At 35.3% G+C, this 16520-nt stretch overlaps 1 non-coding gene across 1 annotated transcript; it reads left to right on the forward strand.

Moving 5' to 3' along the window:
* The first annotated feature begins 2189 nt into the window (after positions 1-2189).
* On the forward strand, positions 2190-2296 carry LOC122095495. Its single transcript, XR_006145156.1, has one exon. It is a non-coding gene; the product is annotated as a U6 spliceosomal RNA (small nuclear RNA).
* Positions 2297-16520: the final 14224 nt, after the last annotated feature.

Here is a 16520-nt window from a genome sequence, read left to right on the forward strand (position 1 = left end):
GGAAAAAGTTAGCCTTCCGAGGTTTTCTGCATATAAACACTCCATCAACATTTTATTAGAGGATTATTCAAGATTAGCTATATGTTGATTGATAATGACTGATCATGACAGAAAGTTGAGAGAAAACCATCTACACTTCAGTGAGGTTCTGATTTGTGCTTCACAAACTGTTATGAAAGCTCTACATGAGAATTCTAGCAGCTGCATTTTAAAAAGTCCTTGGGTTGTTACACTTTCTTATATTGTCTCAATTCAAGTACTTCTCCTTGGAGTTCCATACTATTCAATGATGCTGGATTAGCTCCTTGTTACAATTTGCAACCTGGTCTTTTTGATGAAATTTGTGCTTTTCGAAATTGCTCTCCAATTCCATCCTCAAACTGCATACAAAATTTATCTGTATCTGTTGATAGTGCATACATATACTTTTAGTTTTCATTACAAATATAGAATGTAATAAAAATTCTCACAGCAATTATACTGCACTAGCTGGTGGGCAGATTCTAATGTAAATAATATACTGTGTTCATGTAGAGATTTAGAGTATCCAAAGTAATAAGCCTGTGGTCCTAAAACCAATACCTTACTTATATTGAGTGACAAATACAACTTCATATAAGTACAGAAGTTTTCCTTGTATGTTTTAATATATATTTTTATTATAAATACTGTACAGAGGGGTTACAGTTACATAAGTAAGGTAATGAGTACATTTCTTATTGAGCATTGTTACCCTCCCCTTTGTTTTTCCCCTACCATCCCTTCCCTTCACACCTCCCCACCTCCCCCATTCACCCATCCTCTGGTAATGTGTCTTGTATATTTCATGGTTACAATGTGTCAACCAGTAACCTTTCCTTATATCATAAATGAAGAAATGCTGGCTTGATTTATGCTGATTCTACTTGTGTAGACACCTCTAAAATCACTGGCCAAATCCAAGAGCACATAAATGAAATGCCATCATTTTTTTTTGTCAGTTGGTATAATTGTGTTCTACACATTTATTGACAGGTTACAAATTATTCTCAAACTTTAAAACATTAAAAATACTTTCTTTTTTTCTTATTTTCTTGGCCAGGAAATCAGCAAGACCTCAGTCAGCATTTCTCACATAGGAATTTTCACATGGGTCAGTTAAATATATATGTAGAGTCCAATTTTTTGAGGACTCACTCATCTGCCTACAAATTCATGCTGGTTGTTGGAAAAAGAGCTCAAGTAAGGATGCCATTTAAAGCCTTATAACTTTACTCTTTACCAGGGTATTCTCCGGCTAAATTGGTGGTTGAAAGTGTCTACAAGAGTAAGCAATCCTTGAGGAGCAGGGAGACACCATATGACATACTTACTGAGGTTTCCAAGTGACTTGCTATCACTTGTACTGCATTTTGTAAGTCAAATCTCTCTAAAACTACCAGTTTTAAGAGATAAGAGGAGTGGTAAATGAACTCTTAGAGACAAATACATCTTCGACATATATTGTTTCTAGTATTCAGTTTAAGGCATATTCAACAACTGTTGAAACTTGTGTTGGCTGTAATTATGTGTCTTTCTCCATGTGTGCATGTATACGTGTGTATATGTATGTGTGTGAATAGTAACATACATGCGTACATTATGGCTTATATCATCATTTATTCCTTGCTATCAAATAAAGTAAGGAATCCCTAAAGTTTTAACAGAAACTGTATAGTTAAAGTTTTAACTCTTCACTCTGCTTCTTTACACAAAGACTTTGCAACTTCTCATTAATAAAGTTTCCATAAACTCTGAAATGTACATACTTAGTACTTAATGTCTGTTACCATAAATATTAAATACTTTATAGAAAAGTTTTATACCTGCCAAACGGTCCTATTTTGGGCATATATAAGCAAAATCCCAAGATTAAGCATATTTAAAACCTTAAAACTTTTAACAAACCTAAACACTTGCTGCAATGTTCATTTTGACAGGTGCCTTGTATAGAATAATTGAATTCCTCCTCCTACACATCTCTTGAACTACAAATATCTGGAATTATTTTGTTTTTGGCATGTCTATCTTGATTTTATTCCTAAATGTGTGCTTATGTAAGAAATATATGATTCTAAAATTTCACAACAATTCTTTTGAACTTAATTTTGTTGAATTGTCTAGTTTAATAAAATCAATAAAAATTATACTTTCTATATAAAAAATGTTCTGTGCTCAATTTAGCATCACATACACTAACATTGGAATAATACAGAGAAGATTAGCATGCCCCCTGCACAAGTATGTCATGAAAATTTGTGTAGCATTCCATATTTTTACAACAACAGATGCTGAAAGTTGTGTGGTCACAAGGGAATCGTACTGCATTCTTGGTGGGAGTGTAAACTTGTTCAAATACTTTGGAAAGCAGTATGGAGGTTCCTCAAAAGACTCTACATAAAACTCCCGTATGACACAGTAATCCCACTTTTGGGGATTTACCCAAATGATCATAAACAAGACCATACTAAAACTACCAGCACAACTATGTTGATTGCAATATTATTTATGATAGCTAAGATATGAATCCAAAAGAAATGCCCCCATTAGATGAATGGATCAAGAAAATATGGTATATTTACACAATGGAATTCTATGCCTCCATCAGAAAGAATGACATCGCCCAATTTGTTAGGAAATGGAAAGACTTGGAAAAAAATTTATTGACTGAAGTAAGCCAAGTCCAAAGAAACATAGGTCCCATGATTTCCCTTATTTTCAATAACAAATGTATGTCTGGGATAAGCAGAAAAGTTCAAAAGATATGTGCATATAACCAGATAAAATGATGTTAAAGAAATTGAACCCCAAAATAGGGACACAAGTGGTTTTTTGTTTCTTGCTATTGTTTCTCAGGTACTTATAATGTGTGATGTCAATTTTTTGTTTTTTTGTATGTTTCTCCCCACGATAAAACCCCTGTTTTCTCTGTATTTGAAGTTGGTGCACTTACATCTTGTATGTATGCTTCTCTAATTTGGGGAGGGGAAGGGAAAAAATGCTCAAATAGGGATACAGGTTGACCCATTGTAACAATGAGATGCACAAGACACTATGTTGAAAAATGAACTTTACAATTTAGGCGGAGGAAGGAAGAGGGAGGGGAGTATACTTGTGGAGGTGGGAGGGAAGGGATGGTATGGGAAATATAAAGGAGGAGGTAACAATGCTTGTTAGGAAATGTACTAGTTTCCTTGTCCTTGTAAATGTGACCCCTGTGCACAGTATTATTACAATAAAAAACATATAAAAATGTTCTGAGATGGAAGAGTTTATTTCCTGTATTTTACCCATATAATATCGTTAACAAAGAAATTAATGCAGAACACTGATATGACGGTAATTTGAATAAATGTGTGTGTGTGTGAGTAAGGCAGCGCTCAAGGAAACACGTGTGAGCATGTGAACACACGCCATAAATGTATATTGGCGTGCTCAGAGTTTAAAATCAGGGCTTCAAGGTCTTGCTAGGCCTTTCCTATCTAGATTGGTGAGCTACTATATAAGCTACATCTCAATTCCTGGCTCTTTGCTAGTTCATTAAACATTTTGAAAAATAATTTCATGAAGTTTTTTTTTTTGGCCCTGATTGGCTCCCAAGTGTTATCCACAGAAATCAGACTCCAGAGCAAATATTCAGAGTAGATAGGATTATAGGTGTGACCAGCCAGCACAAGGCTTTTAGAACAATTTTAAAAAATAAAAGAAAATTTACTTCATGGGGGCCTGTTTTATGATCTCCTAATTTGAAAGCCTTTTGAAGTGAGTATATGTCAGTTTGGGGATTGTTAAAAGATAGTAAGTGATGATATTTAAAAGTTGTAGTACTTTTTAAAAATGAAACTGGAACTGTGTGACAGAAGAAATTTGGCTGTCTTCGGACTTCAATTTGTAAGCTCAGCTCTGTGTATGATAACCCAATGTCACCAACACATTCTGTGTTGAAGACAAAATGTGATAGAAAACAATCACCAAGGGCAATATTTGCTATGCTATTATTTCTTGGACAAAATGAATATTGAATTGAGAGTGTAAGAGAATGGAGAGATTTTACCCACCTTTTTGGTATTACTGAAAGACTTTTGGAAACTTTGACTCATTTCCTTCCTCACTGTGTGTGTCTTTGGGCCATGCACTTAGTGTCTTTAACTACAATTTTTCCCAACACTACAATGGTAATAACATCAGCATTATAGCGAATGTTATCTTAAGAATTAAGAGAATAAGACTTGTGAAACACTTAACATAAACCTATGAATGAGCTTTGAGTTTAGCCAGCATTCTTTTTTAAATACCAAATAGAATATGATAAGTAGTACAAAAACCATTACATGTAGTGTGAGCAACCAGAAGTAATATCTATTGACCATGCTCTGCTTCCAAGGAAGCCAGATGGATAACTTCTCATGCTGTAAAACAAACTGGTTATCTTATGTCGTGATAGTGTAAAAGTATCAGGGTCAGAATGATGAAGAAATGTTGTAGACAGAGGTGAAATCCATATGAAAATGTGCAAAACTGATAGAACATAAAAGTATCTGAGCAGTATATTGTGTTTTACATCATTTAAGTTACATCGCAAAGGTAAGGAAGACCTGGAAAAATAAATTGTCTTTTTGATATTCTATCCTAGGTCCTTAGAAGGATCAACACTTTCCTCATTCTTGTAGAGGCATCATCAGATGAGGGGAAATATATTTTTTGTTTGCTTCCTTCCATTTATTCTTCATTTTGAAATCTGAACTACATGAAACTGAAAGAAACCAAGTGAAATTAGTCATGCAGCCTTTGGAAAGAACAAAGTAAAATAAATAAATTATATATAGTCTTGTAAAAGGTCTAACTAAATTGAGTTATATAGTCTCAAGCCTCAACAGAAAATGATTTAAGCAATATCATGTTATTAAAAAAATTTTAAATGTTAGGAGCTGCTTAATTTTTTCCTTTCTACTACCTTGAATTAATTATTGATTTGCTATAGAGAGATTAAAGATGAGATTAACAAGAAACTTGATTAAAAATGGACAAAAATTCTGAATAGACATGTTTTCCAAAAAGCCCTGAAAATCTCCTGTGGATTTACAAATTTGTATTTAATAAAACGTCTATGTTGGCTGAATGCTTTGTGAGCAGAAGTCATTAGAGAAATGCAATTCAAAATTACTATAATACTACTGTGTAACTATTATAACTCTTATCAAAAATATCCAAGGACCCAGGTGTGGTGGTAAAGGCTGGTAATTCCAAGTGTTTGGAGGTTGGAGTAAAAGGACTTGAGTATAAGGCCAGTCTTGGGTACTGCACACAGTAAAAACCTACCCTTTAAAAAAACTCAAAAGGTAATAATGTTGGCTGGCGACACTGTGGAGAAAAGGAAATTTTCTATACTCTTAGTCAAAATACAGGTTAGTGTTCTCATTGTAGAAAGTAGTATGCAGTTTTCTAAAGAAATCCTGGGCTGGGAAGGTGGCTCAGTGGTAGAGCGCTTGCCTTGCATGCTCGAGGCCCTGGGTTTGATCCCTCAGCACCACATAAGCAAAAAGGAAAAAGGGGGAAGTGGCGCTGTGGCTCAAGTGGTAGAGCGCTAGCCTTGGGCTGAAGAGCTGAGGGAAAGCGCCCAGGCCCAGAGTTCAGGCTCCACTACCGGACCCCCCCCCCAAAAAAAAAAAGAAATCCTAAGTTGAAATATCATCTGACCCACCAATCATGTGAATATTTCTCTCTGGGTAACTCATAAATATATCTGTAGTTCATTGTTATTCACATTATTCACAACAACAGCCAAGATATAAATCGAAGTCCAGTGTTCAACTACAAACTAATAAAGCAACTGTGGTACATGCACAAATATCTTTTTCTGTTGAAACCAAAGTAAATTTTTTATTATTTTCCTGTCTCTATGTGATTAACCTCCAATTAAGAAATCCAGATATATGATTTAATTTAGCCAATACTATTTATTGAGTATAAGGACCTTCTACTCTCTACATTCTTCACACTAAGATCACTAAATATGATGAGTCTGAAGTAATTAGTCTCTTTTTGACCTATGTTAATATTCTTTAAAATGTGAGTGAAATGTTTAAAAAGTATCATTTGTTTTAGCTTAATTTCTCTGAAGAGACTATAAATGATATTATCAAAGCTTAAAAATGATTTTATTTAAAATTTAGAATTCAGGAAATGGTTTAGATCATTCTGGTTACTGTAGCCCTCACTACAACCTCATGAGAAAATTTATATTGATGAAGCAAAAATCTGAGGTTAGACATTTATGAATAAAAAAATCATGTCATTCTGAATATGTAGAGCTACATAACAAACATAGAAAATTTAGCTTTTAAATACCTGAATATGCTAGTACATTTAATTGCAGGGTAAGTACTTATTCTGAAAGGAGATAAAATTGCACTTATTTTGAAATGTAAACTTAGGTATTTATTTGAATAAAAGACAATGTTTAAAATATCACTCATTCAAGAAACAAGATGTATATTTAGTTGTTTTTCATGCCAATTATGTTCTCTAAACTTACTACAAATACTAGATTAGTAAACTTAATTCATTGCTTTGTAGGGAAATAGCAATTCCATTTCTTAAAACTCATGACAAAAACTTTTTCTCAAACAATTGCTAAGTAAGTGTTTTATATATTTTGTCAAGGAATTTTATTCGATAAATTTTTATTCATTAAGTTAACTAATTGGCAAACAATATAAATTATGCATGGACAAAGTTTATCTAACACGAGTTTGTTGTTGTTTTTTTTTCAGAAGACAGATTATGGCTCTCTTAAAGAACTCTAGAAGGCAGTGTGTTCTTTATTAATTTTTAGTTATTGTGTTAATAGATATTAATTGTCAGAAGTGACAATTCCATAATATATTTAACATATTTGATTATACTCCCTCTATATCCTTCTCATTACTCCTTCCTCCAAAGGTATTCTGTTTTTCACATAAAATTACAACTTTATATATGCGCATATAAACTAATTTGGAAGATTTAAGCTAAACTGCAAGTTAATTCAAGATATACATTGAATTAATAGGATGAATAAAAACCCAAATATTTTTTGTTAACTTTTGAATTGAGCTATCATTATTATTATGGTTATGGTTAGGATGCCAAACAGAATTAGAATTAGGATTAGAGAAATAGAAAATTTAGGTTCATCACAGGATGACCCATTGCAACAATGATACTCACATGACACTATGTTGAAAATAAAGTTTACACCAGGGGAGGGAGGGGTAAGGGAAGTGGGGAGGGATGGAATAATGGGAGAACAAGAAAGAAGTGGGTAACAATGCTCAACAAGAAACGTACTCCTTACCTTACACATGTAACTAATCCCTCTTTAAAGCATCTTTTCAACAAAATAAAATTTTTAAAAATTAATGAACAATAAAACCTGACAAGAAATAGAAAAACACTTAAAATTTATGTTCAAAATGCAAGTAAAATTTAGACCTCCACGCTGAGCAAGAGTTGGGATAAATATGAAAAAGTGGCTTGTTATTAACATGATGATTCAGTTATATGTATGCTTAGGATTAGGCAAGGTGTGCCAGTTAGAGCGGATTAGGATGAGAAAAACATGTCAGACATTGTGTAAAACTGCCACTTATTTTAAGAGGAATGAATGGCAAGAATGAATGAAACCAGTCTGTGTTACTTTAAACATTCAGATAAAATTTGGTTTAAAGTGTGAGGTACATTTTTGTTCCGGTTAGGTTTAGGGAAGGATAAGCTTTAAGGTAAATTTTAGTTTTCCAATAAGAAGTAGAAGCCAAAAAAATGTACGATTGAATAGAATCTAGACAATTTTCCTTACATTAGCCATTTGGTGTTAAATCAGAATGTGATTTGGATTAGGTTTCTGGTTAACCAGGTTTGAGGATAGAGTAAGAAATGGGTTAAACTAGTGGCTCGTGTCTATTATCCAAGGTACTCAGGAAGCTGCTTTTGAGGATCGCAGTTCAAAGGTAGCCCAGGCAGGAAATTTCATCCGACTTTTATCTCAAATTAACCACCATAAAACACAAAAGTGGTGCTGTGAGCTAAAGAACTCAGGGATCATGCCCTGGCCCAGAGTGCAAGCCCCACGAACGACAAAAAGAGAGAGAAAAAAAGAAATGTTAAATACTAAGTAAAGCTGAAACTTTTTTTAGGTTCTAGGAATTCAGGAAAAGCTGTGATAATGGAAGTACAATGTATTTCAAAATATCAGGGTTTGAGATCAATAGGTATTGATCTCTGAACTTGAAGCTGATCCCTGCCATCCAACAACATCACATTCTTGTGAATATCACTAGCTGGCCTCATGAGCATAGCAGCCAGCTGGGGCTAAGCTATATGATGGCCTTGGACTCCAACAATGCAATCATTTCTGTGCACAGACTGAAAACTATCATAGGTAATTTTGATTTATTCCATTCTATTCTCAGCTAAATTCTATGTTCAGGTTTGTATGTTTTATGATCTCTTAAATATTAATTACTATTTTCCTACATTCTCAAAAGTAACATATATGTCTTACTCTAAAATTCATTCAAACATGCAAAAAATATTAATGTAGTTGCTGTCCACCTATGGCTCATATTTTAAAACCTGGCTACTTTAGAGGTAAAAATCAGAGGATCCTGGTTTAAAGCAGCCTATGCAGAAAAATCTGAGATATTTCTCCAATTGAGAAACCAAAATCCAGAAGTGGAGATGTAGCTCTCATTGTAGAGTGTCAGCTTTGAGCAAAAAGACTAAACAGGAATATTAGGTCTACTTCTGACTCCATTATTTACTCATGGAACAAACACACACACACAAACACATAATCTACATTCTCTTTGACTCCCCTTCTTGAGCAGTATTCAATGCCATTAACTTAATGCATGTTTTCTCCAAATTATTATGGTAGGGAATAAACTACATTTGCATTTATGATAATGCACTTTTTGTACTTTTTGTTTTGCAGTTTTTTTGTACTTATGTGAGAGAACAGTGTTTTGTGAAGACTAAACAGAAATCAATGTGTCAGTAAATCGGTAGGTGACAGACTGAAAAATACAGATAATACCACTTGAAATTTTATTTCTCCAAATTTAAATATATATACATATACATGTTTTCAAATTTTCTGCCAAGATTTTATTTCCATTAAAAATAATCTATTTTTTTCATTATATAAATTTAACATATTGTATGTCTCAGAATAGATTTATATTTACAGAATTTCTTTCCTTGGAGACAAGATTCTGCAGTGTAAGTCTGGCTTTCCGCAACTCCTACTTCTGTCTGGCATTACCATGTGGTAGTATAGTACCATGTCCAGCTATATTATTTACATTTTGTACATTAGAATATTAATATGAACAACTTTAAGCCACATATCTTCATGAGTATGAATGAATTTCTTGCAAAAAATATTATAGAGTTACTGAGTGAAGCCAATTATGGTAGACATGCCTGTAATCACAGCACCCAGGAGGATTGTAAGCTTAAGAGCAACCTGAGCTACACAGCAAGTCCCTTTGAAAACAAAACAAAACAACAACAACTTGTGAGCTTGGAAGTGGGAAAGTATTGTTAAGTGGGGTGATAGGAACATACAAAATTGTGTGTGTTTGTGTATGTGTTTTTGTGGTGTGTGTGTGTGTGTGTGTGTGTGTGTGTGTGTGTGTGTGTGGTGTGCGTGTGTGCTTGTGCTGGTCCTAGGGTTTGAACTCAGGGCCTGGACACTGTTCCTGAGATTTTTGCTTTCTACAACTTGAACCAAACTCCACCTCAAGCTTTTTTAGCTGTCAATGGAGATGAGTCTGATCCATTTTCCTGTTCTGGCTTAGAACCTTGATCCTCTTTTCTCAGCATGAGAAAACAGCCATGAGTCTGTATAGTTGCTGTTTTACTGTTAAGTAATATAGTAAACATCAGGCCAGTTTATACTCCTTCCAGCAGCTTTTGAGTGTTTCACACACACCTAAGATAAAACCCACTCCAGGTTTGATGACATCCAGATCTCATAATGTGAGATTTGTATTGTTATGCTCACTTTAACTATGAAGACTTTGAGCCCCAGAGAGTTTAGTTAATTTTGAGTCCTTATCTCGTATACAGTGGAGCCTGTATTCAAGTTCGACTAGGTCTATTTATTTCAGAAAACATGGAGTCATCATCTGTTATAGTCAACACGTGTTCTAGCAAGTACTGCTCTTTAAAAGCACAGTTCTGTGTCAGATAGCTTATTTTGCTCTCTCTTTAACTGTTTGCACCCCTTTTCATAAGCTAGGGAAAGCACACATGATGAGAAGAGCCATTTTTGAAGGGGAAATTGATAATGGGTTTTGAACTTGGTATCACATACTTATTAGTCAGATCTTCCATTTGAGTTATGCCTCCAGAACTATATTTCTGTTTTTTTCTTTGTATTATAATTACAAATATGTGTACACAGAGTTTATAGTCATATAAGTCAGGTATGGATATATTTCTTTTTTGAAATATCACCCCTTCCCTTGCTCTCTCAATTTTTCTCTCTCACTGGTTTGGTTTTATTAACTTCCACCTCCTCCTTCTCCTCCTCCTCCTCCTCTTCCTCCTCCTCCTCCTCCTCCTCCTCCTCTCCTCCTCCTCCTCCTCCTCCTCCTCCTCCCTCCTCCTCCTCCTCCTTCTTCTTCTCCTTCTTCTTATCATTATTTTACTGTAGAGGAGATAGTTTCATACGTGTGGTAATGACTACATTTCCTTTGTATATGTTTTTGTTTCAGTCAGTAATCAGTCTTGAACCAAGGCCTGAGCACTGTCTCTGAGATCTTTTGCTGAAGGAATAGCACTCATATTGAGCCACAGCTCTACTTCCCTGAGTGCATTTTTTTTTTTGGATTATGTTACCCTTTCCCTTCATCTCTTCATTTTCCCGTCTTTCCCCACAAACAAGTTGCATAAGTCTTTTCAATATAGTACCAATTGAATACCACTGTTGAACATGTTCATGTCTCTCTTTTAAAATGACCCCTTTAACTTCTCAAAGAGAGATAAATGAATAAACATGACAAAAATGAAAGAAAACAAAGAAAAATATCATCTTGTTTGTTTCCTGGTCACTGGCTATTTTTGAGATAAAATGTGTTTGTGTGTATGTGTGTGGTGTGTGTGTGTGTGTGTGTGTGTGTGTGTGTGTGTAAATACTTGGGCTCAAAATCGAGGAGTTGACTTTTAGCTTTTTTTTTCAAGGGTAACTGTGTGTGTGTGTGTGTGTGTGTGTGTGTGTGTGAATAATGGAGCTTGAACTTAGGGAGCTGACCTTTAGTTTTTTAACTCAAGGGTAGCCGCGAGTACTACTTGAGCCAACCTTTACTTCTTGATTTTGAATAGTTAATTGGAGATCAAAATTTCACAGATTATTCTAAACTGGTCTAGCTATAATCCACTTTCCTCAGATCACAGCTAGAGTTACAAGTGTGTACCACTGGCCGTGATTGTCTTACATTCTTTTTGTTAAGTACTTGAAATGTAAAAGACAGTTGCAACATAGTAAAAAAGAAATCCATTTAACTTTCCCAGATTCATTAACAGAATATACAGAATTCAGGGTACCAGAATCACAGATGGGAATTGCCATGGATAAAACCCTAGGAGAAGAAAAATAACATAAAGTAAGAAGAATGAACTATCTGCAGTACATTGGTAACATCAAGCTTGACAACTAAACAAAAGAAGACCTGCGTTTCTATGTATTGGCATTCATTTCAATTAGCATCATTTCGTATGGTCATGTATATATTCATAACTTCTGTGCTACTATAATCCACTTTCAGGAGTAATAGGCCATTGCTACTCATTGTAAGTGAGGGAAATCATAGAGCTCATGTTTCTTTGGGCCTGACTTGATTAACTTAGTATGATTTCTTCCAAGTCTTTTCATTTTCTTACAAAAGGGACTACGCCACTCTTTCTGATAGAAGCATAAAATTACATTCTGTAAATACACCATATTTTCTTGATCCATTCATCTATTGAGGGGCAACTGGGTTGGCTCCATATCTTAGCTATGGTAAACAATGCTGCAATGAACATAGTTGTTCTGGTAGCTTATTGTGCCCTAGTTTGAGATCATTTGGATAACTGTGAGGAGTGGGATTGCTAGATCTTAAGGGAGTTCTATGTTTAGTCTTTTGAGGAACCTCCATACTGCCTTCAGAGTGGTTGAACCAGCTTACATTCCTACCATCAGTGTGGTAGGGTTCTCATTTAGGCATATCCACCCCAGCATTTGTTATTATTTGTTTTCTTGATAGTGGACATTCTAACTGTGGTGAATGGGATCTAAATGTGGTTTTGGTTTTGATTTGCATTTCTTTTATGACCAGTGAGGCTGAGCATCCCCCTTCTGTTTCCGAGAGGACACACTATAACAAGTTTCTAATGTCTCAACAGAGGCATAGAAACTTGTAATATTGTATGCTTTTTGTTGTACCTTCACTTGGAGCTTCCAATAACTCCTATAACTTACAACAAAGGATTGTACTAATTACCTTACTGAAAAAAAACACTAATTTTGAAAAAATATGGAAAAATGTATCTTTGTCAGGGGTCCCAGTGAATACTAAGGAAGTTTCTTTACTGGGAAATTTTACTTGATTGCTTGTTCTTTATGTTATTTGAACACATGTTGAATTTGGGGTTTCCCCCCCAACCCATCAACAAACTAGTAACTATGTTGCCTCATTGGATTTTGCTTCACAAGTTACAAAATATTTTGATGTATTTTTGGTTTCCTGTTGGGGGAAGGTTGGCATTTGAAGTACTAGTGGGCCAGAACTCAGGCTTGAACTGAGGGTCTGGAGCTCTTCCTTAGATTGCTTTACTCAGTGCTGTCACTGTGCCACTCAAACCACATCTCCACTTCTGGCTTTTTCTACTTAATTGAAGATAAGAAATTGAGGATTTATTAGCTTGGGTTGGCATCAAACTGTGATCCTCAGATCCCATCCTTGTGAACGCTAAGATTACAAGAATGATCCAGAGGCTGGATATGTTGTGCTCCCTATGAAACCTAAACAAGGGCACATAATTCTGAAGCATGTGTGTAAGATTATGCATTTCTCTGTACAGCATTTTCACAATAAAAAAAGAAAATTAGTTAGAAAATATAGCCCTTATATGTGTGTATACATAATATAAATGTGCAGAGGGCAATGAGGATGTATCTGTTGATTTTGAGGAAAGATTTCACCTATGGCTTTTCACAGACTGGGCTACGCTGTACAGAAAGATTGAGACTAAAGGTGAGGTAATTGATGTCATCATCCCATTCATCTACATCCCTTGTCAACATGTATGCACATATATACTGTGGTGTAATCATGATTATTTTGTGTATGAGAAGCAGTACTGGGGTTGAATTCAGGACCTAGGTACTCTTGCTTAGCTTTTATATGCTCTACCATTTGAAGCACAGCTCATCTTTCTGTATTTACTGTTTAAATGGAGGTAAGAATCTTTTTTGATCAGTTGGCTTTGAACTGAGTTCCTCATATCTCAGAGTTCTGAGTACTTAGTTTTACAGGCCTGAGCTTCCAATGCCTAGCTTTTCATTATTACTTTTACAAGCTATATGCTCACACACATTCCTTGAATTTCAAAAGTCTCACTGTTCAGGCTGACAAGATGTGAGGAAAGATGGTTGTGTGGATAAGTTACCAAATGGGCCTCTAGCCCCATTAACATCATTCTGGCAGTTACTTGCATTTCAGTCAGTGAGTACATATTTCTAATTTCACTCTGCCTTTTTTAAATGCCATTTTGAACTGTCTTTGATATATCTTTTAAATATTATCTCCCAAACAGAAGATATTATGTGAATATATTTGATAATATTTCAAATAGGGATGTTATTGTGTGTCTGGATGTCTGTTGTCAGAGGCTGTCCATCTGGGCTTCAGGAACAGAGCTAATGATTCCTGTCTGCTGGTTGCAGACAGGAAGGATTCTCCTGGCCAGGCTTTGACTGGGATCCATTCATATTAGACTGCTAACTAGCTAGGATAACAAGCATGAACCATGACCAACCTGCTTGTTTTAGAAGCATTGCTTTTCCTTCATTGATTTTTTTTTCCCTGGAATGTTGATATAGACAGACTGCTTGTACCTCATGATAATGTGATTTGAATAATACCCTTAGGCTCTGGCATTTCTGAAACTGATTTCCACAGTTCTAGACAAATGAAATTGTTCTAAAGCCAATAACATTTTCCTTCTGAGAAGTTAGGTCTCTTATTTAAATCTCTTATCTCTTCCTTTGGCAAAACAATCAGGATGTTTCTGTAAAACTCTATTTCTTGAGATTATTAGAGATAGAAGGTATCATGTACACACTTTCAAATAATCTCTCCTTTTATAAACATATGTTTATATAGAAGAATGATGACTATTGAATTAATTTGATAACCACTCTAGAATTTTTAAGCTTTAATGCTTATTAACTCAAAGGAGGATTATTAACATTCAGAACAGTGGAATGGGGCTAGTACTCATTTGATGTATGTGGAAAGATGATCAGAATTCTTATGATTAATAAAATATATCTTCAAATTTCCAATGGCTGACTGCTATGCTAACTGGGAGGAGACATTGGTGCTGCCAGGGGTTTGAAAGTTGGTAATGAAGCAAAATATCCTGGGAGAGCATTTGCTAAGGATATAAATTCCAAGACTCATACCAAATACATTGAACTAGAATGCTAAGTGATGAATGACTGAGCACCAAATTTTATTTGTTGGCTTCTTTGTTTTTGACGTCCTGGGATTTGGACCTAAGGCCTGGGTGCTGTTTCTCAGTTTTTTCCTCAAGGCTAGTGATCTTCCAGTTGAATCACAGCTTCATATCCATATTTTTGGTGTTTAATTGGACATGTCTTACCAAATTTCCTCTTTGGGCTTCCTTAAAACTCACCCTCAGATATCAGCCTCCTGAGTAAGTGGGATTCGAATTGTAAGCCACCAGAGTCCAGACAGAATCACATTTTAGAAGTATTCTTTCGGTGAATCAGATGTGTCTGACTGCTATTTTAGCACTTTGGCTCCAGTGGGTCATGTCAGTTTTATAATAAAATCAGAACTTTTCTTCTTGTAATCCGCAGTATCCCATATCTATCTAATTTATTCTTATCTTCATTTCTGACCTCTTTTTTCTTCATTGCACATTTCCATTCTTACTTCACAAGCAAGCATGTCAATGCTGTTTTCCTTTTCTGAAGCAAGTCAGGTCCATTCCCATCAATGGGAGATGTATTTGCTGTTCTTATTGCCTGGAGTACCTGCTCCTAGATAATTGCCTGGATGATGGCTCCCATATCAACTATCTCTTGTTCAGCGTTGTCTCCTCCCATCCTCACTGTGAAGTTGTTGCTACAAAATCACCAATGTCATGTCTCTGATTTATAGGAATTATCATTATGATTTCTGATTTTCGTTTCAGCATGAAATTGTTGAGGAGAGATCCACATTCACTTCTGTTTCTCCAATATCTATAATAGTGCCTAATCCTTAGTGTTCAGGAGTCTTACATGGAGATCAACCTTCCCCAGCTCGATTTATCCTAACTTGTGGTCAGGACAGCTCTTCAAGCTGAAGTCTGCTGGCTAGTACTCATTCCCTTTCATTCTTTATGCCTGTTGGTGTTGTTGAGTCCACTTCAGGGCAAAACGAGTGCCTGACACCTATTTGTTGCTATGGCAAAGGTGGCTGTGACATCATAGAAATTATAGCCATTATTTTGTGAAGCTGTGTGAGGACATTCTCCCCCACATAATTTCTTCCATATATGTGTCTCCTTTGCCCAGGAGTGCATTCAACAATTCAACAACAAAACTATCATCCAGTTCCTGATACACTCAGAGTATGTTTCTATTTCCTTTAAAAAAAGAAAAATTCAAGACATGCTTTGGTGATTTGTCATTGAATTACTGAAACAGAGTATATAATTTTATGTATTTGTAAGTCTTTGTCCATCTCTCTTGAGCCCTTGTCATATTTCTATGTGTTTGCAGCTTGGGAAGGGAAATAAGGTTTAATTCAGTATAGTCAAAGATTAAAGTTCAGAAGGCTCTTTTTAGACCCTTTTGGAGGAAATGCCTACTTTCTATCTGATGGATGTTCTACAGATGGCAATCTTGGTACAGAAACTGAGTAGAGTGTCATAAGAGGTTGTCCTGATTTCGGCTGACTTTCCTCTGGGTTTGGGGAGTGTGATCCCACTGCATATGTGTGTCTTTGAAGGACACAGGCCTCCTCTGAAAATCTAAGGCCTTTGGGGTAAGAGAGACTAAACCTCAGAACCCAGCTTCCCACATCACTAGGATTACAGGCCTGAGTCACATGGACTCAACTCATAGCTTCATTTTTATACATAGTGTAGTCAGTTTCATTATACTCACTTCTTAGACAGATATATATAAATATATATATATATATATATATGTTTATTCATCTATTTATAATCAGTGT

Source organism: Dipodomys spectabilis, unplaced genomic scaffold (assembly GCF_019054845.1).
Source record: "Dipodomys spectabilis isolate Male_0828 unplaced genomic scaffold, ASM1905484v1 ptg000354l, whole genome shotgun sequence".
NCBI classification, from domain to species: domain Eukaryota; kingdom Metazoa; phylum Chordata; class Mammalia; order Rodentia; family Heteromyidae; genus Dipodomys; species Dipodomys spectabilis.